The sequence below is a fragment of the Cyprinodon variegatus genome, unplaced genomic scaffold (assembly GCF_000732505.1).
Source record: "Cyprinodon variegatus isolate N-32 unplaced genomic scaffold, C_variegatus-1.0 Scaffold14, whole genome shotgun sequence".
NCBI lineage: Eukaryota > Metazoa > Chordata > Actinopteri > Cyprinodontiformes > Cyprinodontidae > Cyprinodon > Cyprinodon variegatus.
This window is the reverse complement of record NW_015150467.1, coordinates 722,988-742,965: the sequence shown is the minus strand read 5'-3', so window position 1 is coordinate 742,965 and position 19,978 is coordinate 722,988. Positions and strand designations below refer to the sequence as shown.

The following is a 19,978-nucleotide window of genomic DNA, read 5'->3' as shown; positions in this document are numbered from 1 at the left end:
TTCTCCCCGCTTTACAAGGATAATCAATGGGAACTACTAGACACAATCAACAACAATTATTTAAGATTTTGAGATAGTTAAAGTGACAATGCCCACGTGCAATTTGAAGAGGTAGGATTTGCCATCGAACTTCTGTCCAGAAAAGAAACATGTAATATGTAGCCAACATTTCGACGAAGAATGTTTTCAAGATGACTTGGATAATAGGGTGTTGTGACAAACACCAGATACAGCACTGGGACTTGATCGACAGTCGATACCGCACTGTGATGTCACGAACCAGAATGTGGCAGTAGTGTTCTTTGGCAAACATGGTCTCTGGTATAGCATATTCAACTGAAAATTACTCTTGATTAAAACACTTATCATTTATTGAACAGTATGTGATAATTTCATATTTAAAGTACCTTCAGAAGTTTGAATTCTGAATATGACTGGACTTCTCCTTTAAGTACAAACTGCATGCTGCATTACAACAGTGGATCAATTCGTTGACCAATCATATCCGATTCATCAAAAACCAACAACGATTCTTTTAGTGCTGAAATGTTATACTAAGACTTGGCACAGTAGAAATTCATAATTGACATTTTGTTTCTTATGTTTGTTGCTTTGCACAGCAAAAGGGAGCCATGAATAATTATGATTCTCCCCAATGGCTCCACTTTTACTGCCGCTCCTTTTCAGCAGACTCAATGCATTCTTCTGCCGTGTTCCTTGGCAGTATGTCTTTTTTTTTTTAAATGGCAGCGAGATACATGTGACCTCTAAGTGAGACTCTACCATCATTCTACTTCTTAATTTATTCATTACCCTCTGCCTGCACAGGGTACTGCAAAGCCCCTTATCGTAAAAACTGAGGAGCATCAAAACGAATGTGAAGGGGTAGGAACATTGAGGATTATTACAGCTGTGTGTAAATAGCAATGTGAAATATGGCTCCCTCTTCTTCAGTGTGCAAGTCAAAACAAGGCTTGAGGTGAGAGAGGAGTAACAGCATGTAGTGGTCATAGATAATAACTCGATTCGCCGTACTGTAATCCATGAAGGGCATCTCCCTCCCCCACCCAGGCGGCGCAGCATGTCATTTTTCTTCACCGCTTGTTCCTTCAATCATGCTGATGTGAGGTTGCCTGCAGTGACTGCCAAGAAAAGAGACGAAGCTTGATGCTTTCTCTGTGAGGCTTTATTTTAAGATTTAATGCTCACATCTGCACGTCTAGCTGCCAATACTGTTTGAGGGCTCACTCAATCCATCCAGATGGATGTTCATGACAGGGGAAAATGGTGGGTGACAGCAGATTCTCTGAGAAAATAAGGCTGACTTTACAATTTTTTATATGTTGTGTCACGTTGGATATAATTGCTTTTGTCTTTATAGGCTTTTTATTTTGATCCTGTGACTACTTTTGTGCAAACTATTTTAAAAATCACTATTCTGGTTTAATATTACCAATGCTTTTGGATAGGAAATGCACCGCCAGGAACCAAAGAGTAACGCATGGCGTGGGGAAAGATTTGCTTTTAGGCAAGAAAATCCCTTGTATAGTAAGTGCTGTACTAATTATGAGGGTAGCAAAGGATGGAGAGTGTGGTGATATTGTTATAAAGTGGTAAAGTCTGTGTGGGGAGAAAGTAGTGGGTGAATAGAGGCTTCAACAAAACAATGTCAGTAGTCAAAATATATGTTGAGTAAACTTTAAATTTTCCGAAAGTGCTATATACTGTATTCATGTCAACTAACTAAGAGGAGAAAAAGATTATGAAAGAAGACATACGATAAAAAATATTCTAGATCTGTCAAACAGGTGTGTTTATACACAGGAGGAAAACGTTGTTGTTGTAGTAATAAATTGGTTCTTTGGAGGGTACTAGGAAAATATAATACTTAGAAATTAAAGAATAGTCTTGCAATGCATTTTTTTCATAATAGAATCAACCTGAAAAGTGTGTAAATGTAAACGAATCTGCTACAGGAGTGCATTGTACTGATTTGGTCTGAGACTAATTTTAAATAGGACTTGTTTTCTTTTAGGGTTCTTCAAGATGACATTTGTTGTGAAAAATCTCTATAAAGAATAGCTAGTAAAAAGCAAATGGGAAGAGAATCAAGACTATTTTAATGGTATTAAATGCATTTTCTGTATATTTCAAAATGTTAACATGTCAGTCATGAAGTACTTTGAGTCTTTAATTAACATCAATAGCAGGAATGTCTAACTGTGGGCTAGGGAATAATCTGAAAGATGCATTGTCAGCTTAGTCTTTAGCCAAGTTCCTGCAGACATTATGTGAATTACAAGCACCAAATGAGGCAAGATTCACTCCCTGTTACCATGAAAGTGTGTTCAAATAAATTGATCGATAACTCCCCTTATTGCTTTCACTACTTGATCCTCTCCGACTCTGATATTCTTCTTCCTGAATCCAAATGAGCCTCTTTTTGAAAAAAAAAAAAAAAAAAAAAGCCACCCAGTCTTCTGTATTCTTTGAAAGTAACTCAATCAACGAAATATTTGTCAAAGAAACTTGTCGCTGTATTATGATTTGTGTTTTCCTTGTCAGCGTCATAGATCATTAGACATGCTCTGTTGGCCACATTTGGTTGTGCGTTCTGTTATGAATCTGGCTGCTCAGCAAGGCAGAACCAGGTGTCGGCATCGGAGCAACACTGATTAAATCTCTTTCCTCTGCTTGCTCCCCTGCATGCTCTCCTTTTGGCAAATAAATTAGAAAGAGGTGACCTTTCTTCGGGTATACAAAAAAAAACTTGAGTGTTTAAACTTCAAGAACCATACATGTTGACTTCAATTAATCGCGGCTACTATAACAGCAGGTGACACATACGAGATGGTTCACTGCACCGTGCACATATTTTGCTCATCATCACTCCAAGGCATTACACTCTGACTTTTTTTTCAAGTAGAGAAAGCTCTACAGTCACAGTCTCTTCTGTAATATCTCAGGCTGTGAACTTAGCTTAGACCTCAGCATCAGTCAGATATTTACATACATGCTATGAATATCACATTTATGTTTGGTTGAATGCAAATGATTCATTTAGAATTATCTATATAAACACATCAGACAAGAGGTCATATATCACCAAGAATTTTCATATGTCCTGAATATAATAATAAGCTGCACCTCAACCAAAAATTTTCTTCAGCTTTAGCAGGACAGTTCTGGTTCATTTAAAAAATATGGAACCTTTTTGCACCACCTGAGTTAACGAGACGATAGACCTGGCTCTTAAGCATAGTTTTCATATTTTAGGTCAACCTATTTTGAGCTCAACCCGTAACCGGAATTTAAGTTTAAACCATCTATTCGTGACTCAATGCTGCTTGTTTATGTGGTTTTCTTGAAATTATGTGATTTTATGTTATTTTTTTCTACCTCCGTCAAAGATGGTAGGATTTTAGTAGAGTTTTTGTGTTTATTTGTCTGTCCATCTGTTTACAGGATTACTTGAAAAGCTATGAACAGTGTTTAACAAAATTTTTACCAGAGTCGGGCATCATGTCAAGGAACAATTCATTAAAATGTTGTAATGAAGCAGATGTGTGAGTTTTAGCTATAGGTTTAAGTCACATTATGGGGGGAAATTTGCTGCTAGGCGGAAGTCTGCGCTCTCAGAGTGTTTCTAGAGTTTTCTCGTTTTTAAAAGTTTCTATTCTCCTGCAAACCAAATTTCCCTCAGGAGACAATAAAACTGTGTCAAGGCTCAGAACAGAGGACCCAGAATTCAAGGCAAACAGACAGACTGATTTATCAAAAGCGTTTATTAAAAACAAAGGATCTGTAGTAACTGCAGGGACATCTAAGGCCGGAACCTCTGCAGAGGTTAAATATATAACGTACATATATAGCGTAAATCTGACAAAGGATGATTACAAACCTGTGAGTCACTAACCTGGTCTTAGAATTCAGTCCGTGCCCAGAGGAGGAGGTAGAATCCAGCCGAACAGCTGCCAACAGCACATGGCGAACGTCGCCCAGAGAGTTCCAGACGCTGAAGCCTTAAAGACTGCGGAAATGGTAGGGGATCAGATCCAAGCGGACGAAGAAAGTACCAAGTTAATGATATTAGGTGAAGTTGATACATTGTAGAGCTTATCTATATTTATTATTGAGTCTATTTTTGGGGCCATAAGGCAGCTAAAACCGTATAATGAGTTTTACTTTTGCATGATCTGTGCATATTTGTCTCAAGAAAGATGTGAATAGTCTGTTTTTTTAGCTACCTTGGTATATTTGAAGATTTATTCATCAATAGTGTCTTTATCACCATTTACTTTTAAACAATAGTTTGATATTTGTCAGATGTCTCTTTAAAGAAATTTAAAACAAAAAAAAAAACACTTTTTAAAACATGCATCACTTTGTTTTGAAATAAATTAATCACACTTACATTAGGTGTCTGGAAGTGCCCTTACATCCGGTGTTCAGATGAAGCCAAAAGTGAATATAATCCATAGGGCTGGCTAAAAAAAAATGTATTTAATCGATTTTGAATCGATTCCTTTACATTTTTGAGAAATCGATCACTAGGGAATGAGATCGATTAGTTTTAAAGTGACGCGTGTGATGTTCGCATTCAAATGAGCAGGAAAAATGCACTCAAGATTACTTCAAGACAGACAGTTGCAAATATAGCCAATAAGTTGACCAGAGACATCAACAAAAGGGGGCTGACCAGCAAACACCCTGTAGTTGTTACAGACAATGCTGCACATATGGTTTGTGCAGTGGAGATAATGCAGCTCATGCATGTCTGCTGTGTCCCTGCTGTCACGTCTGCCTGCTCGAGTGAAGCTTCACTTTTTCACTTTTCACAAACAAGTTTGGACTTTTGAGACAGTTTTGTTCACATCTCAAGTTTAAACTGTCTGATTTACAAGTTTGCACCTTGTGTTTAATATGACAGGGAAAAATTTAATACATGAGTGTTTTATTTAAACACAGTTGAACCACTTTCATTATTGTAAAAACAGATCCAATCAAAATTAATCGATTTAGAACTGTATGAATCAAAATCTAATTGATTCAGGACTCATATTTTTATTTTTATTTATTTATCTAGTAATGCAACCATTTACCTAAAGTTTTAATGCAAAGCAGAGTCTTGGATATTTGGGTTTAAGTGGTTTAGTGTCCAAATTGAGAAAGTTAATAAAAAGGAAGTCGATGTAATCATAAAAGAAGTTTCTGGTAAAAAGTTCATAAATAGTAGTGAAAAACTTGTAGGATTTTATTACAGAATACGGATCTGTCTTATATATATTTCTCTAAAGTGAAGTACCTCAGCAGCTATGACACTGACACTATAGATCTGTTTGCGTGTATCAAGTACAATTGTGGAATTACAGCAAAAATTCATGCCACCCTATTTCAGCAAAAGCAAATAAAAAAGCTCTTTGTACACTGAGTCTTACTTGAAGCACAGTGAAAATGTGGTCTGTAAAATTGAAGAGGGAGGCAGTCGAGCGAATATACCATTCCTTCAATTTTACTAGGTAAAAAAACAAGTCCTGTACATTAAAGATATTAAACACTGATGAAAGTTTTATACTACAATTATTCAATTACTGTCAGGGTCGTATTGTAAACATTTCAAATGCTGATCAAAAGCTGTTTAAACCATGCAGACAAAAGGATATACTTCTTGCTGCTGCAGCAGGTAGTTACCAGTAAGTTGTGCTCTCATCCTTTTCAAAAGCAACAACTGTGGCCTAAGTTCCTTTTCACAACAAATGTCAACACTTCCTCTTGTTTATTGCTGGATGACCTGTTATGTGTTGTCGACTGCTTCACTGAGACTGAAATCAGAATCACAAACATAAATAAGGGCAACTCAAGGAAATTCAGTTAAACATCTTTGATTGTTAGAAAGAAGGAGTTTCGGGAAGCAGCTTTCAGTGTAAGCAAAATAATAATAATAATATTAAGACAAAGCTGTAGCTTTTGGTATCATTAAATATTTGAATTATTCAGTCAGGCTATTAGATAGTTAGACACAGCAATTGTGAGCAGAATGCGACATGCATTTAAAAGGATTGTTGCTCTATAAAATGTCTAAAAGCCAGAAATACAGAAATTGCATTTTTCACACTAAGCTCTGGATATTAGTCATCCTAAAGCAGAGTCGATTTTAAGAGGTCCCATTTTAACATTTCATAAACTCCCAGTACCTCACTGGAGGTGACTTGTTCCACCCTGCACTACTCCATTAAATCCATTATAGATGGCTAGCTCAGCCTCAGCAGCAGTATACATATGTTTACAACTTGCAAATGCACCAAAAAGAGTCACTAAAAGTCTTGGGGAAAAACAGCTATCCATCTGAGCTGGATAGATCCCAAAGACCTTGTTCCAACACCATCTCCCCCATCTGCATCAATAATACATATAGGGATAAATGTGCCTAAGTGCATCAAATCAAAAACAAATGTACAGCCAGTAGAAAATAGCAGTGTAATGGAGATGGTAAGGAAAATAAAAATGATAGTCATTTATTTTCAAACATTTCTTAATGATTCTTAATTATTTGCATAAAAAAAAGAAACAAAAAAAGTAAAACTGTCAGCAGTTCAGTTCAGTTCCAAAAATGCCATATGGCCTGATCCACTAACATCTCTAATAGGTAGGGCTAAATTACTTGAACAAAAAGGACACCAAACAAATGAATCTGGTGCCACCAAACAGCACACCTGAAAAACTACTTGGGGGACACACCACTGTCTGCAATGGTTTAATGGAATAATCCATCGTGATGCAAGATGAGGAGCATTGGAGGGAATTTTCCCCAAATTACCATTACTTGATTGAAAATGTATCTTTACTGTTTCAGTTTCTGTTATTCCAAACATGCTGACACGGACATGGAATATCTCTCCTGTTTGTTGTTGCAGTATGTCTCCTGCCATAATGACTTCAGACATTGCTACACACGAGTTTGCCCCTAACTTTCAAACATGCCCAGTTTTAGGGCTCTGTGCTGGCCTGCAGTAGCAGTTGGGTGGATGGGCCAGTGGGGTATGTCTTGCTCCTACGCTGTGGCGGCTGATATCTTGTGCTAGGCCTGGGGCGGTGGGACAGCCGGGCTAGACATACTGAGTTGGTTCTTCTTATTTATAGACATGCTGATATTGCTGCCCCTGGCTGTGGTGTCATTTCCTGCTAGCCAGTGTGTTAAGTACATAAGTCTCAATGTTTAAATCTATGAAGCTGTTAAAACCAGTTAAAACATACTGAGATTCAAGTTAATCATTTGTTTGTTGTTGTTTGTTGGCAAATTTAGGTGTTAGCATTTATAAATAGTTTTTTTTTATGGAATGAAAACATGCAAAACATTTCATCTGATGAAACACTGTCATATGAGAGTAGAGATAAAAAGGCTGTCATCTGCAAGGGAATGTACAGGCTTGACAGTGTACCTTGGACTGACAGCTTTTCTTTTGAAGGATACAGTTGAAGCAAAAGGTGACAGAGAATTCAAGATTCAGTGAAGTACTTAAAAGTCTTCCCTTGGCTCTGCAAAAGCTCGAGGTCCACACACTGCCTTTGACTTAGCTGTTGAAATCGGGGACAATTTGAGGTGTTGTCAGTATCTCACTTTTAAGTACACATGATTACATATTTTCAATACTTTATGTTTTGTGACTGGTGGCTCCGAGGCTTAATATTTGAGCCAAACCTCATAGGAAAGACTAACAACATGTATATAAATGTCTCTTTACTTTTACTTTTAAAACCGCAGTTAGGTGGTTGCTTTACAGACACATCAGCAAAGTCTTATTAAAACAGGCAATTGCAGGCTAATTGCAAAAGCAGATAGGTCAGCTAATTAACCTGCTAACAGAGGGCTGTGCAACGGTATGAAAAACCAAACTGTCATAAGTTAGATTTTTCAGAGAAAACACTTGAACTATAAGCATGTATAAATCCTGCCTTTGCTACTGTTTGTTGATTTTGTTGTTTGTTAAAGTTATAGCATTTAATCTGCTGGAACAACGGTTATCACATTGGTTTTTTATACTTTTAACAAAGGAAGTGTATTACATTAAAACAATGTTTTTATTAATTAAAGTATATCAGACCCTCATGACCTCATATCAGCTGAATTTCCCTCCAGTTATCCAATCCAATGTCTACACTCATTTATCCATGCAGGGTCACTGGGTGGGATGATGCCTTTCTGCAGTTACCATTTGGCAATAGGTAGAGAACACTGTGGAGAGATCACAGTCTGACATAGGGCAAGACAGAGACACACAGGTTAAACAGCTGTGCCCCTCACACAGGGGCAATTTAGAAAGACCGGGTACAAGTCACAAAGTAAGAGCACTAACTACAACATTTTCAGTGACTCCCATTAATTTTTGATTAGAGTAATCATTTCAGGAATATGGTACAAGGGTTGCATTTTGTTGTGTTTAAACAATGTCATAGTGATGACATTGTTTAATTATTTTAAATTGCAAGGGCTGGTAAATCTATTTCCACTTATTTATCTGACATCTTAACAAGGAAAGCCCAAGTTCACAATGGATGTAGAACAATATAGAATAGAAAGCTAATTTCTCTTCAGATACAGAATAAAAAATCTCAAGTTACCTCTATATCTGGCTCTGCCGTTTAATCTCCAGCATTGGCTTTTTTTTATTGTTCGCTCTCCAAATTTCCCTTTAATACATTATATTGCCAAAACTATTTGCCCATCAACATTATTATTGGAATCATGTGTTCCAGTCACTTTCATGGCAACAGATAGGATGCCACCTGTGTAACCAATCCAGCCATGAAATTGTTCTGTCTTATATATTCCACAGTCAGCTGTATCATAAGAAAATAATAGTGTTTGGGAATTACAGCAACTCATCCATGAAGTTGTAGGCCATGTAATCTGATGGAGCGAGGTCTGTGGCTTCAGAAGCACATAGTGCAAAGAGATCAGCAACTTTCTGTAGAGTCAATCACTAAAGACCTCCAAACTTCATGTGGCCTAGCTGTCGAACAGAAAGTTTTATCTCGGTTTCTATGGTCCAGCAGCTGCATCCAAGCCACACATGACCAAGTGTAATGCAAAGCATCAGATGCAGTGGTGTAAAGCATGCCACTGCTAGACTGTATTGTAGTGCAGTGGAGATGTGTTGTCTTGAATGAAGAATTTTGCTTTTCCATCTGGAAATCTAATGGGCGAGTCTGTGTTTCCAGGAGCACAGAACTGCATTGGGCCAAGTGTAAAGTTTGGTGGAGGGAGGATTATGGTTTGGGGTTTGTTTTTCAGGAGCTGGGCTTGACTCCTTAGTTAGAATGAAAGGAACTCAGAACGCTGCAGCAAACCAACAGATTTTGGACATTTCAATCATCCCAAATTCGTAGGTAAAGTTTGGAGCTGGCCCCTTTCTCTTCCAAAATGACTGTGCAGCAGTACAAAAAGCAAGGCCTATAAAGACATTGCACAGGGTCCTAACCTCAACCTGATAGAACACCTTTCGGATGAATAAGAGTGGAGACCCAAAGAGACGCCTTCTCGTCAAGCATGAGTGTATGAACTCACACATGCACTGTTGTTAGAACGGTCAAAAATTTCCATAAACACACTTCTAAACCATGAGGACAGGCTTCCCAGAAGAGCTAAAGCTGTTCTAGCTCCATATGGTGGAGCAACGTCATATTGAACCCCTATGGATTAGAATTAGCTTGTCACTTTAGCTAATATGTAAGGCAAGGCAAGTGAGTGAATACTTTTAGCAACATGAGTAATAATATAAAATTTTAAAGTCTCTGAACTGCAGGATATGTTGTAAGATCAAGACTTTTTCCAAGATGCATAATGTATAGTGCTTTATTAATTGATGAATATTCCGAGTAAAGCTTGTTTCACATGCTTTATGTGACAAAATTAACTGCACATAAGAGAACTTAATCAGTTTAAGGGTGAAATAAAGATACGAACATTGATGGCACATGGCTGCTGAAGCAAGACCATCTTGCATGTCTTTGTTAATATATTGGAAGTGGTTTGGTCCACTTGTTTAAATCCTGGTGCTATTCTGATCCTTGGCATTGAATCTGAAAACATAACACAAATTACAGATGACCATGTGTCACCTCTCTGAAGGGATGGAAGGTAAAGGAAGCTGTTTTTCTTTGTTTCAAAACTCTGTTGTTGATGACTGCTGCACCACCACCTCCAACAACCTATCAAAATGACAGCACTGACAGTCCTTGGCACAACACTGACATTATTTGCTGAAGGTAAATAAGGAAAAATATCTTGCGAGCCATGATTCGTTTGTCTCAAGTCTTGTTTACAGAGAAGTTGTCACGTTCATTTTGTAAATTGGACTTGCTGTAAGGGCTGTGTAAAATGGTTTTACCCTCATTCTTTTTTGATGTAATAAGAACAATTAGGATAATCCCAAGAGTTTTGTTTTAACTCCTTTTCATCAATCCTTCTACCATGAAGACATAGATTATTAGGTAAATGTGTTATTTTTGGATATTCTCTTTTAGTATTCAATTAATTGTACAAAATGTCACACAGCTGAAGGCAGCTGTTACTTTTTCTTTACCCTGCTTAAAGGCTTGTATTGAGCAGGATATGCTAATATTGAGGTATAAGCCCTTGTAATCTTCATGCTTAAATTTGTGAAGAGAAGGCCATGTCTTTTTCAGTGTACTGTAAATAGTGATGGAATTATACTGCACAGCTCTGTAAAAGTACCACTATTCTTGGTTATTTAAAGATTCCATAGACAGTTCCACACACCCCCTGAAACCACTGACAGTTAGATATATAAGTGCATTAAATATAAATAAAAGCTTGCTAGATGAAAAGCTATAGATTGATGTAATTTTCCCTTGCTAACTTTAATGCATTTTACTGCAACTTAAGACCATATGCATATGTAGCAGCATCCAGTAAAGCGTGAAATCACTTGGTTTTCATGAAACCCATTTGCATTTTCAGGTTAAAGCTCAATGGGGCAGAGGTAGTCATAAAACCTTCATTTAGTATAACAGCACTGTCTTTTCTCATTATGAGCTCACAAAATGATCAGTGTCGACACTGAAATGAGGCCATGCGCTAATGCGGTGGAACCTGCATGTAGTCACGTTCAATATTCTTTAATAATCAAGCAAGGATCATGTTTGCATTATTTTTTTTTCTACTTATTTTATTCTCTACAAACCATTTCTCAGTTTAAAAAGAACACAATTAGCATAAAAATATTGGCCACTCTATTTATAGATGGCTTTTTTAACAATTAAGGACATTTTCTGAAACGTCTTAAACATCTCTTTATTTCTTTATTTACTGAGTTTTTTTTCTCATATAAATGCACATTAATTTCATTTTTGTTTGAATGTACAAGATTTAAAAATGTTATATATTTTTTTTTTTATTGTGTTTTCCCTGTGATATAATTATACTTAAAACATGTAAGTATACCATCTCTCTTTTGAAACAAAATGTGTTTTGGAGGCTGCCTGGTATGGAGGGCGACGGATGCCACAATACAATAAATAGAAAATTTATGAAATACTTATTTGAATGTGCCAATAATTTATCAAAACTGGAAATAAATATGTTATATATTATATATCCTCAATTAAATATATATTTTTTTCATTTTAAGAAGACAATATTATTATTTAGTGATTTGGGTAAATTTTTTTAATGTTCCTGCGCAGAAGCACACTGTAAATAAATTTAAACTACACATCCAATTTATTCAAGGAGGTGAGACTAGGGCTACTTCCGTAGATACCCTTATATATTATTGGCTGCTGCTCACTAAGCAAGATAATAAAGCCTCTTCCAGGTGATTATTTTTGGTCTTACACATTCAAAAATTCAATACTATCGCTGAAAAGATGGAAACAACTTCAAAAAGTTGTTGAAAATAATTTATTAGATTAATATGTGCAGAAAAATACACAACAGAATGACTCCAAAATGGAATTCTAAAAGCTAAAAAACTTTTTATAGAATAAAATAACTTAACTGATAGAAATACAAACTAAGGTAAAACAGAAAAACAGAACTTGTCAGTTCTAAGGTATGAACCGAAGAAAGATCCACTCATCAATTTGTTTTTGAATGTGATTGTAAATATAGGCTAAAGCAAACTTAATGAAGTATTCGAGAATAAAAAAAATAACTGTTTTAGCAAGGTTAGAATTGAGTTAAAATCGTGTTTTAAGAAAAAAAACCTTTGCCTAAAAAGTGAAGGAAGCAGATGAGATTATTACTGTTATGTGTGCTAACTTTAGCTCATTAGTTGTTATAATAATGAGATTTGTTTGAGCATGTCAACATAAATCAGAGCCATAATCCATCACAACTATGTAACACATTAAGGAAGTAGAATCCAGTCCAAAAACAATCAATTCAAACAATCAATTAAACACACATAACAGTGGACCCAATCATTTGCTAATTGTTAACATAGTAAATGAATTTATACATAATCTGATTAGAAAAACTACAAGTGCTGGCAGGGAAACAGATAAGCTGACAAAACAAATTCTCCTTTCAATCATGTTTGTTTAGGGTATATATATCCAAAATGCTGCAGTTTACATCTAACTGTATAAGTTGAGAGAAATTGTTGTGTTTGTGTTTCCTATTGTCAGCTTTAAATTGTTATTATATATGTCAGGAACATTATGAAAAAGGATCCCTGGAGAGATTCACAATCTTGTTTTCTTTTTCCCCAATCTGATATCACTTGTAACTCCCTTTTTGTGTTTGTTATATGCAATTGTGAAGTTTGAAAACAGATAAAGCACTGCAATTCCTGGCAGGCCTCGCTATTCATTCTTTGAAATAGCCTCTCACATAAAGGAACTGCTACAGTAGTATTATTGTATTTCCCACAAAAAAAGCTTGATTTGTTCCAGATTTGTCACCATTTAGATGAGGGTTTGGGATTTTTAGACCATCTATATTTATGCTTCTCTAATAGAGTTGCTACGGAGCATGTTTATATGCTTTTTATGAGATGTATATTTTACTATCGAAATGTGCAATACTTTTCTTGTCTCTTTTCTTAAACTTTTGGAGTAAAATAAGGTGAAATATAAATTCCAGCTGAAGGAGAATGACAGGTGGTTCAGTGGGCCTCTGAGCATAACACAACCAGCCCTAATTAGCACTGAAAAAGGGATCTTATGACAATTCAATCTGCTTCATTTAGCTCCTGTTGTTTTCCTGGTAACCTTTTCTTCCACCATCAACAGATCCATGAGTATCGATCATCTGGGAAAAACACACACACACATACAGTCAATTCATTTTTGCTTGACCCCTAAAGGTAAATGTATGTAGGAGCTAATAAAAAGCTAATTATTTTGCTTTTACAAGCCATTTTCCTTCAAACTATTTTATCATGGTTCGGTCGTAATGGGAGCTCAGGTAAAAACAATTGTTCATGTGAAATAATTACCCCAATTTCGTGGTTAAATCTTCAGTTTATTGTGAGAGATGAGACTGAACGGGATAAATCTAATTTATGTTAACACATTAAGCCTGCACCTAGTGACATATATCCCATTAGTTCAGTGTTTTGGGGTATTGCTCTCTTGAATCCCTATTATTTATGGAATTAGTATTTGGTTGTAGGTACACTGCTGTAAAAAACATGAACATGTGCGGAGCTATAATTACTACCTTCCCATACGGTGCCCTTGATCTTATGTAAAAGCAGCCCATTTATCAAATTCTTGACATGGGAGTTACAGTAATGACCAGAGCCGCTAAGAAGAGGAAACCAAAAGGAGGATGTTATGGATATTATTATCAGCAGATATTATGGATCTGCTTAGAATGGCTATAAGCCCATGTTTATGAAACAGTTCAATCTTTCAGTGGTTTCAACAAGTGGTTTGTCCTATGTGCAGTGTAAAAAAAAAAAAAAAGATACTTTACCCAATAAAGCAAAGATAACAATTTGCAATTATTTTGGTTGAGTACATTTTCTTACATCTTAAAGTGTATTTAACAATCACAAACAGATTTACAAACATTTCCAATTTATTTCCACCACCACACTAACTTTGTTGCTTATTTCTGGTTGAATAAAGTCAGCGCTTATTTTCAGTGGATGGCGATCACCCTAAAATGGGTATATTCTTATTTATTTCTCATAAAAAAAACTGGTTGATCTATTATTTAGGATTTAGAAGGTTAGAGAAGAGGAGACTGTGGACTGCAGCTGTACAGCAGTCATCCAGCTGCTGAGTCCAACGTGACACAAAAGTTAGATTTTTAACTGAAAAACAAAAACTCCCTCCATTCATTCATTATTCTTCCTTCCTGTTATTCTTAGACACACTCACACCAAAAGACATAGAGAAGGTGTGAAGGTCCACTTGGACCGCAGGTAGTGGAGACTGGAGATACAGATTTTATTTCTCCAATCAGAAATCTGCTATACTGATGCCCGTAAAACTCGGCATGCTTAGTTGGATCCTCCTCCTAAACAGCAAAACAGAAAACAGTTAAGGATCAACTTCTAAATTTATATATACATAGAATACAATAAAATTTAATACAACTTTATTGAGCTGACAAAGTTTATTAAGTATATATCAAGTATATAGATTTATTTATATACTTAATTAACTTTTTCAAATATTGTTACCATGCCTGTTGCCATTTTTAGAACAGAAAAATAAGAAATAATTTTTTATCATCATCGTTTATGTGAAGTTGGATTTAAAGGAAGTAATTTTTGATAATTGCTCCATTGTCTTGTTGCAAGGTTATCTTGCTCTGAATGGTTAAGCAAAGCTGTTACTAACTGGGACATGAACACATTGCTACGGTCAAAGTCTTTTTTATATTTTGTTACATATTTTTATACTGCATATGCTACTGCTAAAAAGGTAAGATTTACCCATTAAAATCAGCCAGCTGAGATTTGATGGTGAAAACAGGGTGAGTTAAAATCTGTCTTAGAGAATCGAGTGGTTTCTTCATGACTTTAACTCTCACGTTAAGTAGAACATGAAAATCACCCTTTTTTTAAAAAAAAATACACAGGTTTTGCTCCATCTCTGTTTGTCCTTTACTTTTTTCTGATTCTTTAAATCTATAAGGTGCAATGTTTTTGTGTGTGAAAAATAGATCATTACCTTTTCTATTAAAACTACCAATTCAAACAACTCTCTTTCATTGCCTTATCATATATTTCCACCTTTACCCCAGATGTTTAAAAAAAAATATTGTTAGAGGAAGGGGTTCTATATAACTAGAAAAACTTTCTGAACATCTTATCCTCTTTATAAACACATTGATAGTTAAGATGGATTTCAGGCTATTTTGGAAGCAATATGCTCATTGTTCCTCTAGCCCAGCTGGCATGCTGGATTTACTTCTTTCCTTTCTTATTCGATGCCTCCCACAGTCGTTCTTCTCTGCAACAGAATGCAGCCAAACACCAAAGTCTCAGTCGCTGCTGTTGGCTCATTGAGTAAGAGCTGACAGAATGACTGTTTTCCTAACAACTGTCTTTGTCCTGCACAAATATGGATCATTGTACCTCCAAAACCTGCGGGGAGACAGAAAGAAAGAGAGGTCAAATGGTTTGGCTGCCGAGCTGTAGAGGGTGGATTGTTTTACAGTTTTTGGAAAAATGTAACTCATAAAACAGAACTAGCATCTTCCGACATCAGAGGAAAAAGTTAAACCTCTAAATTTTTTAACACCATAAACCCCCACTCATTTTCCTTTATTGCTTTTATTTCCTCAACTTTGACATAAGTCCAGCCAAAATTGAAGTGGAATTGGAAGTGGATTGAGAGTATGTATTAATAAAACAAAGGGTTCATGTTATAAATACTTTATTGACCATATGAATAACTGAAAGTGACAAAGTCTCACTCAGAATATGAACTGTTGTATAGTAATGCTTTAACCTGAGTGCAGAGTTCTGTATTTTTATGCCCCAAGACTGAAGAAAAGTATGAGTGATATAGTAATCTCTCTTGGATTGCATGCTTTTGCGATGCAAGTAGAGCTATGACACGTCACACCAAATGTTTTGTAGTTTTGGAACAAGTGAGAAACCAACCTTGGCAGTCACCTTCCTCTGGATGTGATAAAAGACAAAAAAGGAAGGAGGAATGCTGCACTGAAAATAACCTCCTGGAGAGATTTTCCCCAATTTTATCGGTATTTGTATCTCCTAGCAATACTATCACATTAAAGCATACAGTAATTGTCAAGAAACATAATCAGATTTTTTTATTTATTTTTTTTTTTGGCACAAATCTCATCATGAGTGGAACACAGAACAGATGAGGAACAGAAACGGTTTGATGAACAGTTTGATTTATCAAACTCACATGCATTTTTTACCATACTATATATATGTGTATATATATATATATATATATATATATATATATATATATATATATATATATACACACATATTAATCATTTGTTCTCTTTTTGCAACAATGATGCAGTGAAATATTAACGACAGACATTCATAGCTGTGGTATCTTTGCTTGTGTTTTTCTGCTGCCTCTGCTGCTGCTTATGTTTCTTTTCCTGTTTCATAATCCGATCAGCGTTCATATCGTGCCCCAAGCTGCCAAGTAAAAAAACAGAGCGAGCTCAGTCAATGAGATTATGAATGCATGACAGTGTTTTTGGTTTGTTAAGGAACGTTGCCTGCTTTGCCTAAATACTGTTTGGATGTATATAAAAAGTCCTACTAAATAATCAAAAACAAAGAGCGGTGGTTTGTTCACATATGCCTTCTTACTTAAAAGTTTAATGCTGATGTTTTGAATTAAATATGTTAATACTCATATTAAATTAAACTCGCATTAAAAATACTATCTGAAATGAATTGATCATTATGATGTAACGCTCCTATTAAATATAAGTAAGCAGAAAGGTTTTTGTTCAGTTCTCAGGTTAATACTAATTTAATGCCATTTTAAAAAGCTACACTTGATAAGGGGGGATTATTAAATGAATAAATATTAATCAATATAAGCAACAAATGACAGAAGATTATCACAGAAGGAGGCTGTAGTTTCCTTTTACTTGCTGCTTTCCATTAGTCTTCATTAACTTTAGGAATCGATAACTATCAATAATCATCAACCAAGTATAATTGGCTAATTACAAGTCCTAAAAAAAGAAAACTGCATAAAAAAAGCAATATATACATCACAACCTAAGACAAGAAATATCTACAAGTCTATAAATGGATTTAGAAAAGCTACTTCTAAACAAGTTTTAACTAAGAATGAAAAGATTAGCACTAGGAGGTAATAATTACATAAAAAGGTGTATTTTATTTATTTGTAGTTTCACTAATGTCAATTTACTAACCCTAACAAAAACTGGTGAAATCATAAAATGCTAAATCTAACTTCTTCACTAATTATTAAAGGCCAAAAGCCAAGGAATTACTTAAATGTTCTATGCATTATGTAAATGTATTAAAAATCAGGCTAAAGAGTGATTTCATTCTCCTTCAATATTTTAAAAAGGGTTTTTCATAGCCTAGATTTTTAAATTCTGCAACATAGTGTTAATTTGATTTGCAAAAGAATAGAAGAATTTAAGTTTCAGAACCACCTCCGATTTATAATCTCTGAAAGGTTGTATTTTTATGGCAGGTGGGGAAGAAACAATGTTGGCTCTTCTGCTCTAACAGTGGCTCTGCCTGCCTGGAGGTTATTCAAAACCTAGAAGGCCATCCATTCAGATTCAGTTTTTTTCTAAATGCATGTAAAGTGACATAAAATGCTTCAAGCATTATTCAGTATTTACATTTATGACGCACTGCTATTTTAAACAGTTTGCTCATTCATATAAGAAAAACTTTGCCAAGGAATGACATACTTGTTTTATAGATACTATAATCACCATCTGTGTGACACTAGCCGCTGTGTTAACTCTAAATCTAACATTTTTGAAGGGCCTTGAAACTGATTACAGTAATTCCTGTAAATAAAAGGTCAGATCTGAGGTATTTGTGTTGAACACAGAGGTCTACTATAATATCACATTCTGTTGTTTTTTTTTTGCTGTCCTTTAGGTTTATTTTTTCAAGAATTCAAGTCCTTGGCTTCATCCTGACAGCTGCTTAATCAGGAGGCTGATGCTGAATGTGTGATGGAGACCAGGGCTTGATATTTGGTAAGTTATTGTCTGAATATCGGCATATTATCACTAAGTAGTTTTGCACCCAGAGTGAGCCACAGTATCTGACAAATATCCTGAAAATGCTGTGGCAGCAGTGGTGGGTCAGCTGATGTTAGTCCCAGGGTTCTGTGGGGCAGTATGGGAACCTACCACTGAGAGTAAGCAAAAGTACAGTTGCAAAAAGTATGGATCGAGTTATTGTTATTGCAACCTAACAAAGGTGTCCAATTATATTCAGCAGTTTAAGACAGAAAATATTTACTTTGAGAGACATTATAGAAAAAAATAATATATGAATAGCTAATTAAGAACATATGCAGAATGAACAGGTGTTTATTCTGGAATATAACACGGTACAGTAATGTGCATAAGGGAGGTGGGAGGATTACATCTGGCTAATTAAATGTAATTGTTATTTTTCAGTGTTTCTTGCTTAAACTGCAATCAGTTGTTTAGACAATATGCATCTCTAAAACAGAATAAATAGGATAGTTTTACTTGTGCTTTTATGTAAAACATGCATCTTCTGTATGTTTTTGCTTGTATACAGTTCCGCAGAGAGCTTCTCATACTTACATTTTTTTAGTTTGGGGTTTTATTAAATTATTTTAACTATTCTATTGAATCATTATTAAACTTATATCTTCAGGAAATTTAGAAAACAAGTATTGGTGGAGAAATTATGAATTCACTGTTAAATTATTTTCTAATACACACAATGTGAAAATTATACGTAGAGCTTAATATACCTACTTGAACTAAAAAAATAAATTTCTTCCAATCAGTAAATTTTCAGTTCAGCCCAGGTCAGATCTTTCTCATAGCCAAATGGCTGTGATTAGGTTGGTGGCTATCTCAAAGAATTTGATAAGAGGTGGAGTACAAACTAAATATCCATTTTAGATCAAATTTGTTAACAAAACTATTGTTATAAAATCAGCTCTAGTTTATTAATGATCATCCCTGGAAAATGGTTTAGATAAAGCCGAAGCACTTATTTATTTTATTAATTTAGAGATTAATAACCATGGTCATAGTTATATATATTATATATAATAATTTGTCCTTGAAACAGTTATTATGTCCAAATTATATCTATTGTTTTTAGATTTATTGGAGAGCTTGGCCCTTTTAAGTATTCCTAAGAGCAGGAAGAAGAATGTAAAAGCTCAAACATGAAACATGCAGTTAACAGCAACAAAGCAATCCCTAAATCTTTGGACTTTCAATATAATAGTTGCTAATGACTTCTACTCAACTTGCCAGCAACCTGATTTGTAGTAATAGATAGTGGCTTTAAAAGATGTGTATTTTCACTGAGAGATTTTAACATGTACAGACTAAAGGATTTTCTTGCAAGTAAACAAACAAATTCCAGCAATATCTGATTGTAAGCAGACTATATACAGACCGAATGGGCAAAAACATGACAATCTTTTTGTCCTTTCATACATTATGAAGATTATTATTACACTTTACATCACTTTCAAGATTGCAGATTAAAAATGCTATTATTACAATATCTGAGGTTTAAAAAAAAAAACGTACACTAGAAAATGCATGATTTTGATTGATATAGGAAGATTTTTTTTAGCAACATATTTTGAGAAAAGAGGCCTTTTTTTATTTAGAGAAACTGTTTCACAGATGATTAACTGCAGGTCATTTTTTTTTTATACTGTTTATGAAACACAATCTAAGCTTTGAAATTGTCCTTGACTTAGGTTTAATTTGAAACTCCAAAGTAGATGTACATTTTGATCCTAAGCAGTTAATGATTAGAGAAAA

General features: G+C 35.1%; 1 protein-coding gene across 2 annotated transcripts in view; it reads left to right on the top strand.

Moving 5' to 3' along the window:
* lrfn1 (leucine rich repeat and fibronectin type III domain containing 1) overlaps positions 1-19,978 on the top strand; it is a 188,743-nt gene that overhangs the window by 129,337 nt on the left and 39,428 nt on the right. Inside the window, exons 1-2 of one of the 2 annotated variants that reach the window (XM_015382922.1) lie at positions 14,826-14,956; positions 18,084-18,184. The gene's annotated coding sequence lies outside the window, so the exon portion shown is untranslated. Of the gene's footprint in view, positions 1-14,825; positions 14,957-18,083; positions 18,185-19,978 lie in introns of those variants that run through there. The other variant, XM_015382913.1, reaches the window with a different exon arrangement.